The sequence below is a fragment of the Camellia sinensis genome, chromosome 8, assembly GCF_055761805.1.
Source record: "Camellia sinensis isolate YWXY chromosome 8, ASM5576180v1, whole genome shotgun sequence".
NCBI classification, from domain to species: Eukaryota; Viridiplantae; Streptophyta; class Magnoliopsida; order Ericales; family Theaceae; genus Camellia; species Camellia sinensis.
In genome coordinates, this window is record NC_138968.1 from 137495623 (window position 1) to 137513726 (window position 18104).

The window sequence follows — 18104 nt, forward strand, 5'->3', positions numbered from 1 at the left end:
CTGACCAAATTTTTGTCACCAAAGATAAAAGTAAAATTTGTACTTTCTATTTAGTGACTAAGTTATTTTAGTAGGAAAAAATTACCTTACAGTGACTAAAAATATTTTAGTCACTGAAAATGCATATTTGCAGACCAAAACTTTGGTCACCAAAGTTTAATAGCAAACATTATGCTAGCTTTTTGGCGACTAAATTTATTTTAGTAGCCAAAAACTGGTATATCATGACTAACAAAAATTTTAGTAGCCTAAAACATGATCTAATGCCGACTAAAGCAATTTTTAGTCGCCTATTGTGACATATTTAGTGACTAATTTTTTTTAGTCGCCAATAATTAAGATACAGCTACTAAAAAAAAATAGTAGCTAAAAACCACATCCAACGGTGACCAATATAATTTTTAGTCACCTATTCTACAACTTTTGGCGACTAAAAAAAATTTAGTCGCCAAAAAAAAATAAGCAAATTATCTTTAGTAACAATTAATGGTGATTTTTAAACATTAAATCGATATTCTAAATTGGTCTCAATTTTTTCTCAAGTTAAAGAATAAAAAATAATAATTCAAATATAGGCACTATCAATTAATTTGCTTTTAATATAAAGAAAGAAAATTTTACTCATAAATCCTAAAAAATTTAGAAATCCCCTAGATCTTGATTTGTGATTATATATCAATTTTAAGTAGTAAATAACAAACCCAATCAAACAAACAAGACAAATCGACACAACGATTTTACGTGAAAAAGCCACAATTGGAGCATCTCCAATTGTGATAAAAAAAAAACCATGGGAAAAAGCCACAAAACAATTCACTAAAAAGATATAAAGGAATTACACAAGTGTACTCTCAATTACCTAGCGAATCCATGCCCGAATTGAACCGACCCCTATGTGCCTCTTCTAACCCCGTCTTCACCTCGGAAATGTCTTGCCCAACGTTAATTCCACAATGTCGATGTTGAATCACGATGATGAGCCACTCCAAAATCCACCAAAGCTTTAGGCTCAAATTCTCCGGAATCCACCGAAAAACAACTCTCTCTTTTGTGTTGAATAAAACAAACAAACAATCCTTTGATGTATACTTCTTAAACCATGAGTTGAATACTTAATCAAACATCAAAGAAAACTAGCAAAATAGCCCCAGATATAAACCCTAATATCCAAAAAGAAGATTTGGAAGCGTGTAACCCTAAAATCTGACTGAATAGCATATTTATAGCAAATTGGTCCGCGATGGTCGCTCGAGCGAAGGATCTCTTACTCGATCGAGGAGACTAAAACATGTGTTTTTTCGAGTGTCTTCGCTCGAGCCGCCAAAGTGTGGCTCAAGCGAGAAAAGCATCTTCTAAGTTTGCATCTTCGCTGGAGCCACCAATTTTGCTTCTGGCTTCGAGGGCACTGCCCCTCAATCCCGTCGTGGCGCTGCCTCGAACCCGCCAAGGGGTGGTGTCCCTTGAACCCCCGTGAGCTGACTGGGCAACTCGATTCCCGTCATAGTCAGCGAAGTGGCAATAATGAAAGAATTAGCACCACAAACTCCTCTGCAAGGCACAATTCGGGTTGGATTTGCATCTAAACACTCATAGCCTCACTGAAATAAAAGAGCAAATAAAAGTACAACTGAAAGGAGTTTTGTCAAACGGGATTGCCAAGAATAAAAACCTAACAATCTCCCCCTTTGGCAATGCCGTGACAAAACACACCTAACAAATAAAATCCTAATCACCCCAACCCATTACAGCCAACAAACGCAAACTTCTTTATCAAGGTCATGATTTGGAAAACAGCTATTAGTGTCACAATCTCCAAAACAACTATTAGTGTCACAAGAGTATATGAAAAACAATAGACATATCACAAGATTATCTTGAAGCATAAGATGAAAATATGAATAGATTTTAATTGGAGATTTTAAGAACATGTAGCATGAATAAAATGAAATCCTAAGACATAAACTTCTCCCCCTTTTGTCATGAATTTCCAAAAGAAGCTCAATCAATTAAAGCAACATCATAAAACACACAAGCAATGATATGATGATGTAAATATCAGGAGCATGCAAGAAGGAAACAATAAAGAAGCAAAGCATATCAACAGCAAAATGACTAAAATCAATCTCCCTTACTAAACAAATCAAAGTGTTCATATGAACAAACTCTTGCAATGATAAACCAAACTCTCCCTCACTAAAAGCAACCACAAGCACTGCACTAGAAACAATGAACATGAAGAAAAATAATATGGCATAGCAAGCAAGGAATTTTAGATTTGTACCTTAAAACACACAAGAATATCCAAGAAACACAATTACATGAAAACACAATGTGCACAGCCTCTAGAAGATTCCTCATAAAAGAAAGTGATGTATTATGTGAAAAGTATAGATCCCATGATAAAAGTGTGTGTGTGACTCTTGGAGTTCAACAAACACAAGATTCAAATCCTAGTAGTGATCAGAAAGCTGGACCTCTGGCAAGAGAATCTAAGCACAACAAAGGAAAGTCAAACCACTAGGAATCAAAAGGTATTTGGTGAGTAAAAGCGGAGGCTCCCCCTCAATCAATGAATCTTTTTCTTTCCTTTTTTTTCACATTTTTTTTTTCTTTTCTTTCTTTTGCACATTTTTTTTTCTTTTCTTTCTTGTGCACATTTTTTTCTGTCTTTTGCACACTTATTGGCGGCTGACACGCTCAAGAGTATGGAAACCGAACCAGAGAAGCATGGATACAAAAAGGATAGCCTGGTTGGTGACTCTGGGGTAGCCTTTTCCTCATGGTTGGACTACAAAGAATTGAGGGGAAAACCATGGAGGTGCAAAAAGATGGAAGGTGGTTAAGAGACTCAACATCACCCATGATATGTTAGTATAGGTCAATTCCTCTAGAAAAGCAAAAGATACAATGCCAGAAGTCCAAAGAGAAAAAAGATCACAAAGGCGGAAGATTCCGATATTTGCTAATCCAAGAGTGTGTACATAATGAGACATACTAATCAAAGAACACACATTCCGAAATGAGTAATAACCACAGAAAGCACACACATATTAACATGTAATGGCTATTCTTATCAATTCCAATACGCCACAAGAACTTCTCAAAAATTTCAAGCTTGCAAAACCATACTAAGAAAATCTTTTGGATTTTTTTTCTTTCTAAAATAAAGCAAGACAAAAAATGAACAAGCACACACATTTTTTTTTTAAACACAGCATGACAGAAAAATGAACAGGCACATATTAAATGACTCAAAAAGAAAAAAAAACACACAGAAACCCAAAAACTAAAATGAATAAACAAATTAACACAAGTCAAGTTTTCTCACCCAAACCGCTTTAGTATGAACAAGGTCATGAGAATTGCAGTTCTTGAGTGGTGTCTTGACGTTGTGGTTCCCTTCCCTTTCAATGGGAACCCGTCGCGACTTGGTTTCCAACCTCTTACTCCAAGGTCTAAACAAATGCAAACTCGCTTCATGTTTGGTCTCAAGCAAATCAAAATAACGAGGTCTAATATGACCCTTAACTTCATTACCACCAATGAAGTGTCTCCTACCCCACGAGATGTTGAAATTTCTTCCATCTGTATGAGACACTCTTCCATGAAACTCATAACAAATTGGGCGAATATGACCATACATACCACAATGATGACAAATAAAAACAGGGTGAACAGGGTGTACCTTCTTTTCTTTGACTTTTCCAACTCTAGGAAGATTGAGAAGTCTTTCCTCTCGTTGAATCTTGTGCTCCCCCTGCCCTTGAGTTCTTGTATCATGAGATGTGGATGCACTCTGTTTTTGCTCTTTCTTACCACCAAAGCCAATGCCACTCTTGTCCGAACAAATTTGTTGAGACCTAATGATATTGTCCAAAGTCTTTGATCCTTTGTTCCAAAGACCAATGGTTGCCATAGCACACTTGAGCTCTTCCTCTTTCTTGATGATTAGTTCTTCCAAAGCAACTTGAGACATCTCGAAAGATTCAATCTTTTCTTCATATGTGGCATAGATTTGTTATAGCTCATTCCTCTCTGTCTCACAAGTCAAGAGTTTTGCACAAAGAGCTTGTCAATCACTAGAAATCTTAATGGCATCATTCCTAGCCTCGGAAACCTCCTTCTTTAATTTGACATTCTCACTTTCATATGCTTTGAGTTTCGTGGTGAGTTTGTTATTCAATTTGGATAAGTTAAAAGATTTCTTATACAACTTTTCATAAGCTTGCTCAAGCTCTTCATCATTACTCTCCGAGGATTCATCATCATTGACATTCTCAACTGGCCTCTTCGGATACTCTATTTGTCCTTCAGTTTCGGAAGCCGCCATGAAAGTAAGGAATTATTCATGTCCCTCTTCACCTTGATCTTCACTATGACTTTCATATTTATCAGTTTCTGATTCATCATCTCAAGTGATAGCGAAGGCTTTCTTCTTCCTCAAACGAGTAGGGCATTCGTGAGCAAAGTGGCCAAATCCTTGGAATTCATAGCATTGGACTCTTTTAGAGTTCCCTTGTATTTTTCCTTTCTTCTTCTGGGTTATAGAATTAATTTTGAATTTATCTTTGCCTTTAGATTTATGAGTTGATTCCAAAATATTAGAATTCTTTTCAGAAAAGATTTTTAAAATTATTTTACGAAAGCATCCGTAATCTTGGAATCAATCTCACAATCCTCATCAAAATCCTTTCCAACTGTATGAGCACTTCTAAAAGTAATATCATCTTTTTGTTTTTTTTTTGAAATTTCTATGTGCCTCATGTAGACGTCCCCGCGAACGCCCGGGAGGATGAATCCCGTTTTGTTCATTGGGGCTCACTATAGTTTAGACTCAAGTTGTCACGGTTCTTAATCTGATCTCACAATGTGCAATGTGAGATTGATAAATCACCAAAGAATCCAAATCCGACAAATCGTTTTTTGGAAAACAGATTTTTAGAAAGAAGTGTCAAACATGGACTGCTTTTCCAGATACAAAGTCGCCACCTAAATATTTATTTTGGGAGAATTTAGGAAACCCTGACTTGTTGCCTAAGGCCATGTGTCCATCATCACCAAAGTTGTCTCGGCTCGGGAACTTGGGTACAATTGGGAAAGGTCAGCTATGAGCACCCCCGCTCGCCCAATCAAAGATCGGCCTTTACTAACCATGATATCGATTTTTTGAAAACATTATGTGCTCTTATTCTGGTTTATTAGCCTAGAATTGCTATGTGATGCACAAATCATACAAGTATAGACTGGATTGCCTAAGTTGAAACAAAGCATCGCACATCCGTTTGTTTTGAAAATGGATTGAATTTTGCTACTCGCAAGTAGGCAAAAACACGGGTTTCGACGAATTATTCCAACTCAAGCAACCCAACCTTCACCCACAGGCATTCAGGCAGTTCTATCACATAAGCAGTTAGCCTCATAGTAAGCATGCTATCATGGCAGTCACTCACACACATGTAAGGATGCTAAAGCATAAGCACTCACCGAGTACTCCGAGCCAAAACAGAAACTAGTTAGTAATCAATGCATGATCCTAGTTCATGTTAAGATGGCTAATGCAACACATGTAAGATGCAACTAAGATAGGCTCGGCTATTCTAAGATGGCATGTGAGATGCACAGATAACATGTATTCAACTCGGAATTGAAATACAATGCAGTTAGTATGATGCGCCGAGCCCGGTGCATGCAAGACAAATGAGTGAATGCAAACATGCGAGCCTAAGTATGCTAATTGAAACGTGCCCTAATCTAACCATCATAAGCTGGTAAATAAAAGGGAGAAAGACGTGGGGTTAGAAGACATACATCACACACGCACACACTTATTACAACATTGCCCTCGCTCGGAGGGTCCGAATAAATAATATAAACTAAATAAATAATTAACTACTCTAGCTAATTAAATATTACAAAACTTCTAATTAATTACAGGAGGAAGATGGCCGCAGCCCTGCCTCGGAATGATGGGATGATGCATGCTCGATTTGCCTCGCTCGAAAACCCGTTGCCATGCCACAGTTGCCTCTATTTACACTGCCCTACACCACTGAAGACTTCACAAGTCCCAAGGTTGGTTCTGGAACACTCCCTGAACACTGTGGGATGTTACCTGCCAAGAGAGATGGTCACCGGCTATGGAAAAGTGGTCATCGACCAGTTGTGAGGCTCTCGGCCAACGATGTATGGCCGGCCGGCACTGAATGTGGTTGGTCGGCCATTTCTTTCTGCAGAACCCTGTTTGACAGCAGCAGAGGACAGAGAAGGCATGGCAATGCATTTTTAAAGCAAATGTTTGCACAACCACCCTCCCCATCATGTTATGGACTCAAGGGAGTGTGGCCCTCGGTCCTCGAGCTACCAATCACGCATTTCAATGCGTGATGGCCCGAGAAGCCAAAGTGTGCAATTTCAATGTCAAATGAAATGCACACAAAACAAACAAGACGCCTCCAACCTCTATCATGGTTTGATCAAGAGGCAAGAGATGCATGATATGCTATGCAACCTAAGCATGCGAGCTAAGTATGCAACATGAACATGTGGACAAACATGCAAACATGCAAGCATGTGACAATATTCAAACAATAAGCATACAAGACATGATGCAACCAAAGCATGCAAACATGAAGCAATGTAACAACATTTTAGCAACATGCAAAAGATGGACTTAAACTAATATGGACAAGCCTCAGCCATGTCTAAATCAGTGGCCATATGAGATGAGAACAAGGCCCAAGATTCATGCAAACATGCACAATGCAAGGGCTCCAAGCCTAAGGCTCAAAATGCAACTTTCCAAGAGCAATGCAAGGATGAAACATGGCATACAACGGCATACATTCCAGCTCTAAAATGGCATACTAAATGATTCCAAAATGACTCCGAAGCATGCAAACACTCATGATATGCATGGTAGGGGCCTCAAAACCCAAGACTAGCCTAAGAATTTACACTATAGCTATACAAAGCATGAGTGATATGGCCATGGCAGCCCAAAAAAGTCCTACGATAACCCAAAATAAGCATAAAATCATGTTAAAGTAAAGCCAAAATATGATAGGATAATGAGTCGAAACATCATGCACAAGAGGCTAGTAAACAAGATTTGTTCTACACCTATATGGAGCATGCAAAGAATGACCAAACCAACTATGGATAGGGTCATGATATTGCAAAATATTACCAAAAACATTCTGAAATGTAAACCAAACAAGCTAACAAGACATGACAAAGCATGAAGCATGTGAAGCTAGTTTAGGGAATTTACACTACAAGTGTATGAAGCATTCAAGGGGTCACTAAACCAGCCCAAAAGAGATTCATGACATGCCAAAATATGACCAAATACCCATTGAAATGTATCCAATACATGCCAGAATGAGGTGCTACTTTGAAAAGCTATAAAGGGGATTGCTCTACACATGCAAGAGGCAAGCCTTAAATGACAAAAACAGCTCTGGAAAGAGTTCAAGCAGGCCCTAAAACTCACTGAAAAAGGCCTGAACCAAGCTCAAGAAGTGTGCAAATATGGGCTCCTTTGTAAGGCCAAAAATGTAAGTAAACAAGACAATAAGGAGAGGGGATGGCCCTCTCCTTCTTAGGACCTCAAAACACCATCTCCACCATTGAAATCCCTCTGGATTTTAGGGATTTCAGTGGTGATAGGGCCAATACAAGGTGGTCCCGAAACTCACAAAAAAGGCACAAAAATGAGGCCAAACAAGGCCTAAGAGGGGGTAAACAACGCCAAACACAAAAGTGATCTTAAACAAACTTCAAAAGAAACTCAAAATAAGACTTTTTTCAGTTTATGACAAAGCTTGAAAATGCTTCTAAGTATGGCTAAAAGATGAAGCAAAATAAAGACCAAAAGAGGGTAAAGTGTGTTACCCTTGTAGTTCCGGCAAAACCAGCAGCTTTGAGACCAAAAAATCAAACCTTCAACCTCTGAAAATGGCCTCCAAGGACCTTAGATGAGTGGTGGAGGTGTGTGGCTATGAGGTGTGGTGCAAAGGCGTCAAGAACCACCACTTTTGGAGCTCAAAATATAGAGATAGAGAGAGATACGACTCTTGTGCCTTAGACTATTTTTTTTTTCAACCCTTGCAATGGAAGAGGAGCTCTTCTTTTATAGAGGAACAAAGGTCCAAGCTTCTCAAGAAGCTTGGAGCAAAGGGGCCAAGCTTCTCTTAGAAACTTGTAGCAAAAGGGCCAAGCTTCTTGAGGAAGCTAGAGTAAAGGGGTCAAGCTTCCTCAAGAAGCTAAGCAAAGGGTTCAAGCTTCTCTAAGAAGCCAAAACAAAAGGGTCAAGCTTCTTGGAGAAGCTAAAATAAAGGTTCAAAAGGTTCAAGCTTTCTCAAAAAGCTAAAACCAAGGGTTCAAAATGTTCAAGCTTTCTCAAAGCTAAAACAAGGGTTCAAAAGGTTCAAACCTCCTCAAGAAAAGGTCTCGGCTAGAAAAAGTGGCCGATTGATCAAAACAATGGCCGGCCGACCAAAAACATTGCCGACCGGCCAACACTTTTGGCCGGTAGCAAGAAAACAGGGCCGGTGGCCTCAGGCCATGGCCGATGAGGTGTGGGGATGGCCAACAAGCTATTTCCTACCCTCAGAAGCAAAACAACAAGTGTTTGGTGCAAAACCAAACACAAAACAAACAAGTCGAGAGATCTTGAGGCAAGGCGCGTAGCCGAAACCTCCGAGAACTCAAGACGAACACAAACATGGGTGATCATCGAGTGTTCAAATGATGATGTCTAAGTCTTGAGGACGGTCAAAAATGGGGTGTCTACACCTCATAAGTTTGGAGATTTCCAACCAAATGATCCAGCTTGAGGTTGTCAACATCTTAAGCCTCCTCAATAGCTGTAACTTTTGGTTGGAACCGATCGGGCAAGGATCTCAAAATTTTTCCCACAACCTTGGATTTCGGTATTTTTTTCACCTAAATTGAAGCTAGAATTTACAATGTCACTCAACTTCGCATAAAATTCATCAAAGGTCTCACTATTTTTCATTGAAAGGTTTTCGAAACTAGATATGAGCCTTTGAAGTTTTGAGTGTTTAACCGAAGGAGTGCCCTCATGAATAGTTTGTGAGATATTCCAAGCCTCTTTTGCGACTTCACAATTGAAAATACGACTAAACTCTTCAGGTGTGATAGTGCAAAAGAGAGAATTGATAGCTTTACTATTCCAACTACTGTTTTGGTAATCAATTGTGTCCCACTTATCAATTGGTATGGGGAAGGTTACTCTATCAACGGTAATCATCGGTTCGGTCCACCCATACATGACAGATTGCCAAACTTTTTCATCAATAGATTTTAAAATCAATCTCATCCAAGCTTTCCAAAAAGAGTAATTGGATCCATCAAGTAGGAGTGGTCGAACCATAGAATTTCTCTCATGAATTGAATCCATTATCATAAATCAAACAAGATCTCGCTCTAAAAGATTTTTTTTTTTTAAATATAGCAACCTGCACTGATACCAATTGAAAAATCTTGAAATCCCCTAGATATTGATTTGTGATTATGTATTAATTTTAAGCAGTAAATAACAAACCCAATCAAACAAACAAGACAAATCGACACAACAATTTTACGTGGAAAAATCACAATTGGAGTGCCTCCAATTGTGATAAAAAAAACCATGGGAAAAAGCCACAAAACAATCCACTAAAAAGATATAAAGGAATTACACAAGTGTACTCTCAATTACCTAACGAATCCACGCCTGAATTGAACCGACCCCTATGTGCCTCTTCTAACCCCGTCTTTACCTCAGAAATGTCTTGCCCAACGTTGATTCCACAACGTCGATGTGAAATCACGACGATGAGCCACTCCAGAATCCACTGAAGCTTCAGGCTCGAATTCTTCAGAATCCACCAAAGAACAACTATCTCTTTTGTATTGAATAAAACAAACAAACAATCCTTTGATGTATACTTCTTAAACCATGAGTTGAATACTCAATCAAACATCAAAGAAAACTAGCAAAATAGCCTCAAATATAAACCCTAATATTCAAGGGGGCGCTGTCACTCAACAGCTCGATCCCCGTCATAGTCAGCGAAGTTGTGACGGCTAGGTTCTTTTTCCTTTTCTCTTTATTTCTTCGCTTCATTCTCCTTTTGCCTTCGTTGAATTTGAAATGTCCAGGATAGTTCTCTAGATTGGAGTTCTAGTGTTTTTCTGTTCGGTGTTGAACTTCGCTTGTTCCGGAGGATGCGTGGGTGAGCCCGGAGTATCCCGGAGCGAAGCGGGAAACTTGGGCTGTGGGCCAGGGCCGCTCGTGCGGGGCCCTAGGTCGCATGTGCGGAGTTGGGCCGCACGAGCGGTGGGAGTGGCCGCACGAGCAGTGAGGGTTGAGGCACAGGACTTTGCATTCTAAAATCGACGCACGAATGGGGGAAAGTGGGCCGCTCGAGCGGTGGGGTCGGCTGCATGAGCAGTGGAGGCCGCCGCACGTGTGGCCAACTAGGTAGTCTGAAACTCTGTTTTTTATACCTTTTTGGTCCGAATGTATAACACATTTTGCTCATTTCTCTCTCACTCTGAACCTTATTTTTCTCTCCCTTCTCTCTAGAAAACTTCTTCAAGCCTTAAAACTCTTTGATTCTTGCAATCTTTAGGCCAAGATCATCACCATCTCCCTCTAAATCTTGAAGATCAAGAACTAGGGCTCCTCTTAGTGTAGTGTATGTTGAAGGATCATCCACCTAAGCTAGGGTTTCTTTTTCTCCATCTTCTCAAAGACTTTGAGGTAGGGATTCTTGAGTTATATATATAGTTTTGCTATGTTGATGATGATTTAAGAGTTTTCTTCTAGTTTTGATAATTTCAACTTTGTGATTTCAAAAATGTAGAGATTTTCTTCAAAAGAGGGTTTTTCTTTAAACTTTCAAAATTTTGGTCAATCTTTAGGGGTTCCATCTTGTTGATCTAAGAAGGATGTTTTGATAAGGGTTTTCACCAAGAAATGAGAAGTGATTGTCTTGAGGAAAAACCCTAGAATTTGGGGATTTTGGGAAAACATGAAAATACTTGTGAAATCCTTTATTATTTTGTGTCATGAAGATAAATGAGATGTTATTGTAACATAATTGTTACCAAATATTTGAACATGTGTTGTTGTGAGGTGACAAATGGTTGTGCACCATGGAATGTATGCATTGTTAAATCTTATAGTTAAATGTTGAAAGCATCTCATATAGCCTTGAAGGGGGCTAGCTTGTTGAGACTTGGGCATGATGAGAAGTTGTTGTTGCGATAAAATGATGGCATGGTTATTTATGAAATAACATTAAAGAGAAGAAATGATAAACATGGTAAATTGATGTTGTTGTAGAGATGTTCGAGATGGAGAAATGTTATGAAATATTATATTGCATCATGTTCTCATTTGATTTATTATCATTATTGCACATCTTGAAAAGAATTGGAAAACGTTTACTTTGAGAAAGATTATGTTGTAATGAGGAACTATGGAAATGTGTCATGGGGTAAATACGTGGCGAGTCCGGATAGCGGGTGTAGTTGAATTTGATAAGTTGGCCTGAGTGTCCACAGTGAAAGACCAGAAACCCGCGCGGATAGATGTCGAGCCTTCCGGTTAATACCGGTAAAAATAACAATTTGGTAGTACTTGTAGAGTCTACTTGCAGACACCAGCCTAGGGATTACCAGTGTCGTATTTACCGCCCCTATTGATTAAAATTGGAAGTTTTGAAATGTATTGTGATTGCACACTTTTGTTGAGAAATGGAAATCTTCAAGAAGAGCATGAAATGAAATTTCTTCAAAAGAGCATGGCATGGCATTGACATTTGTATTTTATTGAGATTTGGCATAACTGTATATACTTTGTTAGAATTCTCTACTGGGCTTTATGCTCACCCCTATGGGTTTTGGTGCAGGTAAAGATGTAGTGATCCAGCCGAATTGAGAACGTGGATATTTTGTGAAGAGTAAATAGCTCTCTTACTTTTGTTGTAAATTTTTTGTAATCCAAGGGCTAAACGTGTATGGGTCAGAGAGACCATTTTGTGTAACCGGGCTATTGCCATGGAAGATGTAAGCCCTTAAGGGCACTTTATCGTTTTGAGACTAGGTGCTTCACATGCTATAGATTCATGTATCTTTTTATCGTTGAATGTATATCCGCATGTGAAACTTTTGTATAAACTCATTATTGATCATGTAAAGATGGAAAGATTATTGTCGTTGTCTAGTGAATGTCAATTAATGTGGGTAGTTCATATTGAATTATTTCGGGGAGTTACAGAAGTGGCAATCATGAAAAAATTAGCACCACAAACTTCTCTACAAGGCACAATTCGGGTTGGATTCGCATCTAAAAACTCATAGCTTCACTGAAATAAAAGAGCGAATAAAAGTACAATTGAAAGGAGTTTTGTCAAACGGGATTGCCAAGAATAAAAACCTAACAAATCTCATTTTAAGGAATGCTGATCTATTTAGTCCCAAGAATTTTTTTATAGACCAATTAGTCCAATTCATCTTAGTAAGGTGGATTTAACATACTCATTGGCATGTGGATTTATGGTTATACCTTTCGTTTTATTGTGGTTCTCTATTGTATCTCATGTCTTGGAAAAGTAAGTTACACAATGTATATTTTTGAGAGATTCAATATATCGCAATCACATTAATCCCTCAAACAACCACATTAAATTGATGGTCCTCGTATTCAATTGATGTTCACCAATAACCACATTAAACAAATGTTACCCACGTTCAGATTAACAAAACCAAACTGATGTTACTCATAATCTAACCACCCACATATACACCAACATAACAAAATCACACTATTCCTTCACTAACCACATTGAATTGATGTGAACAACATTTAAAAACAATAAATCACCATGCCTGAACAACATGCCAATGTAAAATTGTGTAAATCCATCTAAATTCTAAAGTGAACACCAACACAACAAACCCACAAATAATTGATGGAAATGTTTTACAAAAAATCGCATCACATACATGTTTACATTTAGTCACACATACACAAACCAACGTCCATGTTCAAATAATTTCCATAATTTTGTGTCACATTCAATAAATTAAATATTCATATCAATCTTAATTAACTAAAATGACAATCAAATCACACATTTAGTAAGATATACACACAACCCAACAAATAAACACATTTATGGGATGGGCATTATGCATGTCCCTAAACATACAATAAAGTTCAATAAACACATTCATAAAATATTTCAACATAATATTTCACATAAAAAAAAAACTATAAGGCCCTAAATCTAACATAAAATTACGTAATCTACCGCACGACCATAATATTTCATGTTCAGTCAACTCCACATTCAATGCATGATGTGATCTTCTGGATGAGCCTCATATTCCACATTTATACAGTGTAACTATTAGAACTCTACTTTGTTACAACACAATTATAATTCAAATTATGTCACACATAAAATCTCACATATTTTTTTGAGAAGCTACAAAATCCTATATTACCGTAATGAACGTTCACCCTCAAAGTTAATTACATCATCCTGTGTCACATTTAACAAATTATATATTTCATCTCCATGAAAAAAAGGGGGGGGGGCACATTCAAAAAACTATCATGCCATCACACTACAATTCAACAACATTGAATAAATAAACTAATAAAGTTATGATGAAATAAGCAAATAATACAGCAGTAAAAAAATGTCATATTTGAATTTTCAAATCTTGTCGGTTTTGATATGGAATCCTTTTTGTTTCCAATTCCAACTCAATCTGTGTGTGTATGGATATTCAAATCTTGTGAGTTTTGATATGGAAGCATTTTTGTTTCCAATTCCATCTCAATCATTGTGTATTGAAATCTTGTGGGTTTTGATATGGAATCATTATTTTTGTTTCCAATTCCATCTCAATCATTGTGTATGGATATTCAAATCTTATCGGTATTGATATTGAATCCTTTTTTTTTTTTGGAAATAACTTCAAACGGGGGATTCTCCAACCATACCAACTAGGTGTACAATAATAAGTCCTTAGTATGCTTTGTCTAAATGTGTAATTTCATAAAATGAGTATTTCGATAATCTATAGACATAACCCACTATACACACGTGTTAAATTTGGGGTAATTATGACATTTACACCCGGATGGGATTAATTGTTCATTAGAATTTTTGAAGGACTAATTGATTCACAAGATATGAAAATGGATTTGTGTGTGTGTGTGTGTGTGTTTTCCCCTAAAAGAAAAACTAATTTACTTTTAATTAATAAAATTTGTGACTACTTAGGCCTTGTTTGGCAACCTTCAATTTTAGTCAAACAGTCAAAAAGTCACTATAAGTTGTCACATCACTCTCTCTACTTTTCTACATATCTTTTCGTAGAAAGCTAAAAAGTTACTAAAATAATCTATTCCCAAATGAGGCCTTAGTCTTTATATAGCACCAATATAAAGGTTTATGATGTATTATTTATTATATTTGCATTGAGAGGGTAATTTGTGTAACCAAATTAGGCCGAGCTACGTTGGAGTGGCGGTCAAAGATGCTTGACCGAACTAGTAAATGCCCATATTTTTTGACCTAGCTACGGGACCTAGCTACGGGGCCTAGCTACGGGACCTAGCTACAGGAGACCGAGCTACGAGTCCTAGCTACGGGACTGAGCTATGGGATTTAGCCACAAGACCTAGCTATAGGATTTAGCCACAAGACCAAGCTATGGAACATAGCTACATGACCTAGCTATGGGATTTAGCCACAAGACCTAGCTATGGGACCTAGTTACGAGGCCTAGCTATGGGACCTAGCTACGGGACTGAGCTATGAGATCTAGCTACGAGGCCTAGCTATGGGACCTAGCCATGGGACCTAGCTACGGGAGCTAGCTACTTCCTAGTGGTAGTCAACGCTATGGCCGAGCTACTAAGCAAGCTAGTCAAACTGAGATGAGAGCCATGCAATGTTAGCTTTCACGGTGCTGCGTATTGCATGGCTATGCCATTGGCGGACAAAGCAGAGGTAGTTCGGTTGGACAGTAGAAAGTCGAGCAAAGACTTGTGCCATCTCACTTGGTTTGCAGTGAGAAGGGTGTTCTAAGGATAAGTATTATCCTTAGGTATGAAACTCCTGGGAGGACTCTGCTAAGGAGAGTTAGAGTCCTACTAGGACTGTGCCATGTGGAATCTATAAAAGCTCATGAGAGAACCTACGGTCAGGTATTGCAATTCTTATTCTCAAATACACAGAGCTTATTGTCTATTATCTACTTACTGACTTAGGCATTGGAGGGGTTTCAGGCACACACCCGCTGGCTAGCTCATGTTTGTATTTTCAGGTAGTAAAGCGACGACGTTTGGAGGAGTGCAAACTTGATCAACAGGATTATATGAGAAGATTATTCTATGCTCGTACAATTGGCGTCGTCTGTGGGAAAGATCACAAAGAACAAACCTTTTTGATTGAGTTTTTCTTCAACTGATTTCAATGGCGCATAACGAAGACTTGCCTCAGTCTGCTGTTGATAGACAAACTCTAGAAGGGGACAGGAGGCGTGAGGATTCGCCTTTTGTTCCGCTCATAGCAGATTTAGACCCTTAGCGACGGAATCCTCAGAGGGGTACACGAGAAAAACGTGGTTTAATCCTCGTCACTCTCAAAGCTCAGATGGACAGAGGCGGAGGATGGACGTTTAGGTTCTAGAGGATCGCGTAAGAGACCAAGATGAATTGATAAAGCAAATGGCATCAGACATGGAGGCCATGAAATGCCAAATAAAGGGCAAAGGCATGGCAAGGGTGGAACTCCGCGAAGGAAGAACGCATTCTCGCCACTCGAGAGATCACGACACGCAGCCACGTCTTCGTATTCTGAAAATAGAAGCCTCGGAGCAGACGACACTTGATCAAGAACTTCCAGGACTCGTTGCTCCAGGTCTGAGAGAACGAGCACTAAGAGGCCTCACATAGAGGGAATGAGTCATCGACCCTCACATACACACCATACCACCTCTCGACATACCGAGCTGCCCAGATCAGTGGATCTATGAACTGTTCTGGAAGAAAGGGTGCAAAGGAGGAAAGACGCCCAAGCCCATGACCCTCAGAGGATCTCGACTGTACAACAGCTGGCACCTAGACCGCACGGAAGCGTTGAGGTTGGAATGCTAGTATTGCTTCTTGCCTATGAACTAGTCGATAAGGCATTGGCAAGGTTGCAAAGCTGGCTGTTCGTTCCGGTAATAGAGAATGCACCACTGCCCTTGGGCTTCAACCAGCCTAAGTTCACAATCTATGGGGGGAAGTCAGACCCCTACATGCACTTGAGCCACTGTCACCAAGTTATGGCCATACATCAGCCGAACGAAACTCTGATGTGCATATTGTTTCCGTCAAGCTTGGGTGACCTAAGATTAACTTGCCAGAAGGTAGCATCGCTTCATGGGCATAACTTGCGGAGACGTTTGTCACCAGGTTTAAGATGAACATGAAGATGCCAGTCAAGGTAGATCAGTTGCTTACCATTAACATGGGCGAGAAGAGAAACGTTGAAATCTTACAATAACAGATATTGGGAGACCTTCAACCAGATAGACGACTGTCCTACCAACCTAGCTATTGCACAGTATAAGCAAGGTCTGCTAGTGGGTCATAAGTTGAGAGATTCAATGATAATAACGCCGCCCCTTACTATAGAGGCCCTGATGGAGAGAGTGCACTAACACATTCGAGTAAAGGAAGATGGGGTGCACACCAAGGCAGAGTCGGCACAATAGCGATGCCGAACAAAAAGCCTTCGGCGAAAGTTAACACAATCGACAAAAAGGACCGACTGCGCACAAATCTTTGCCCAACATGGGGCAAAAGGGGTTGGCAGGTTTGACCAACTTTTTCTAAACAAACCTTTGCCCAAGTGAGGGCAATGAAGGTTGGAAGGTCTGACCAACACATTTTTTCACTCTTCAGCCACGATAAGTATCTACGCTAAAGAAGGTTAGCGTGTTTGACTAACAAAATTTTTTACACTCTTTAGCCGAGATAAGTATTTGGACTAAAGAAGTTGGCATGTTTGACTAACAAAATTTTTTGCACTCTTTAGCCGAGATGAGTATTTGAACTAAAGAAGGTTGACAGGTTTGACCAACAAAATTTTTGCACTCTTTGCCTAACTGGGGGGCAAAAAAGGTTGACAGGTTTGACCAACACATCTTTGCATTCTTTAGCCAAGATGAGTATCTAAACTAAAGAAGGTTAGCAGGTTTGACTAACAAATTTTTTAGCACTCTTTAGCTGAGATGAGTATCTAGGCTCAAGAAGGTTGGCTGATTTGACCAAGAAAATTTTTTAGACTCTTTAGCCGAGATTAGTATCTAGGCTCAAGAAGGTTGGCAGGTTTGACCAACAAAATTTTTTGCACTCTTTGCCCAACTGGGGCAATGAAGGTTGGCAGGTTTGACCAACACATTTTTACACTTTTTAGCTGAGATGAGTATCTAGGCTAAAGAAGGTGGGCAGGTTTGACCACAAACGTTTTCTGCACTCTTTGCCCAACGCAATAAAGGTTGGCAAGTTTGACCAACACATTTTTTGGATTTTTAGCCGAGATGGTTATCTCAACTAAAGAAGGTTGGCAGGTTTGACTAACAAATTTTTGCACTATTTGACTGAGATGACAGTTATATCGGCCAACGCGAGGTTGACAAGTTTGACCAACATTTTTTTGAACTCTTAGACCAAGATGGCTATCTCGGCCAAAGAAGGTTGGCAGGTGTGACCAACGTTCTGCACTCTTTGACCGAGATGGTTATCTCGGCCGAAGAAGGTTGGCACATATGACCAACTTTTTGCACTCCTTGACTGAGATGGTTATCCCGGCCAAAGAAAGTTGGCAAGTGTGACCAACTTTTTGAAATCTTTGTCGAGCTGGTTAGCTCGAAAAAGTAGGTTGGCAAGGTTGACCAACTTTGAAAAATATTTGCTGAGCTGGTTAGCTCGGCAAAGTCGGATTGGTAAGATTGTCTAACTATAAGAAATCTATGATTAAGCAATTTTGGTGAGCTCGGTTGGATGGAGCAAAGTAGCT

General features: G+C 39.1%; 1 protein-coding gene across 1 annotated transcript in view; it reads right to left on the minus strand.

Moving 5' to 3' along the window:
- The window catches only part of LOC114276196 (F-box protein CPR1-like), a 113864-nt gene that overhangs the window by 57570 nt on the left and 38190 nt on the right, over positions 1-18104 (minus strand). The window lies entirely within an intron of this gene.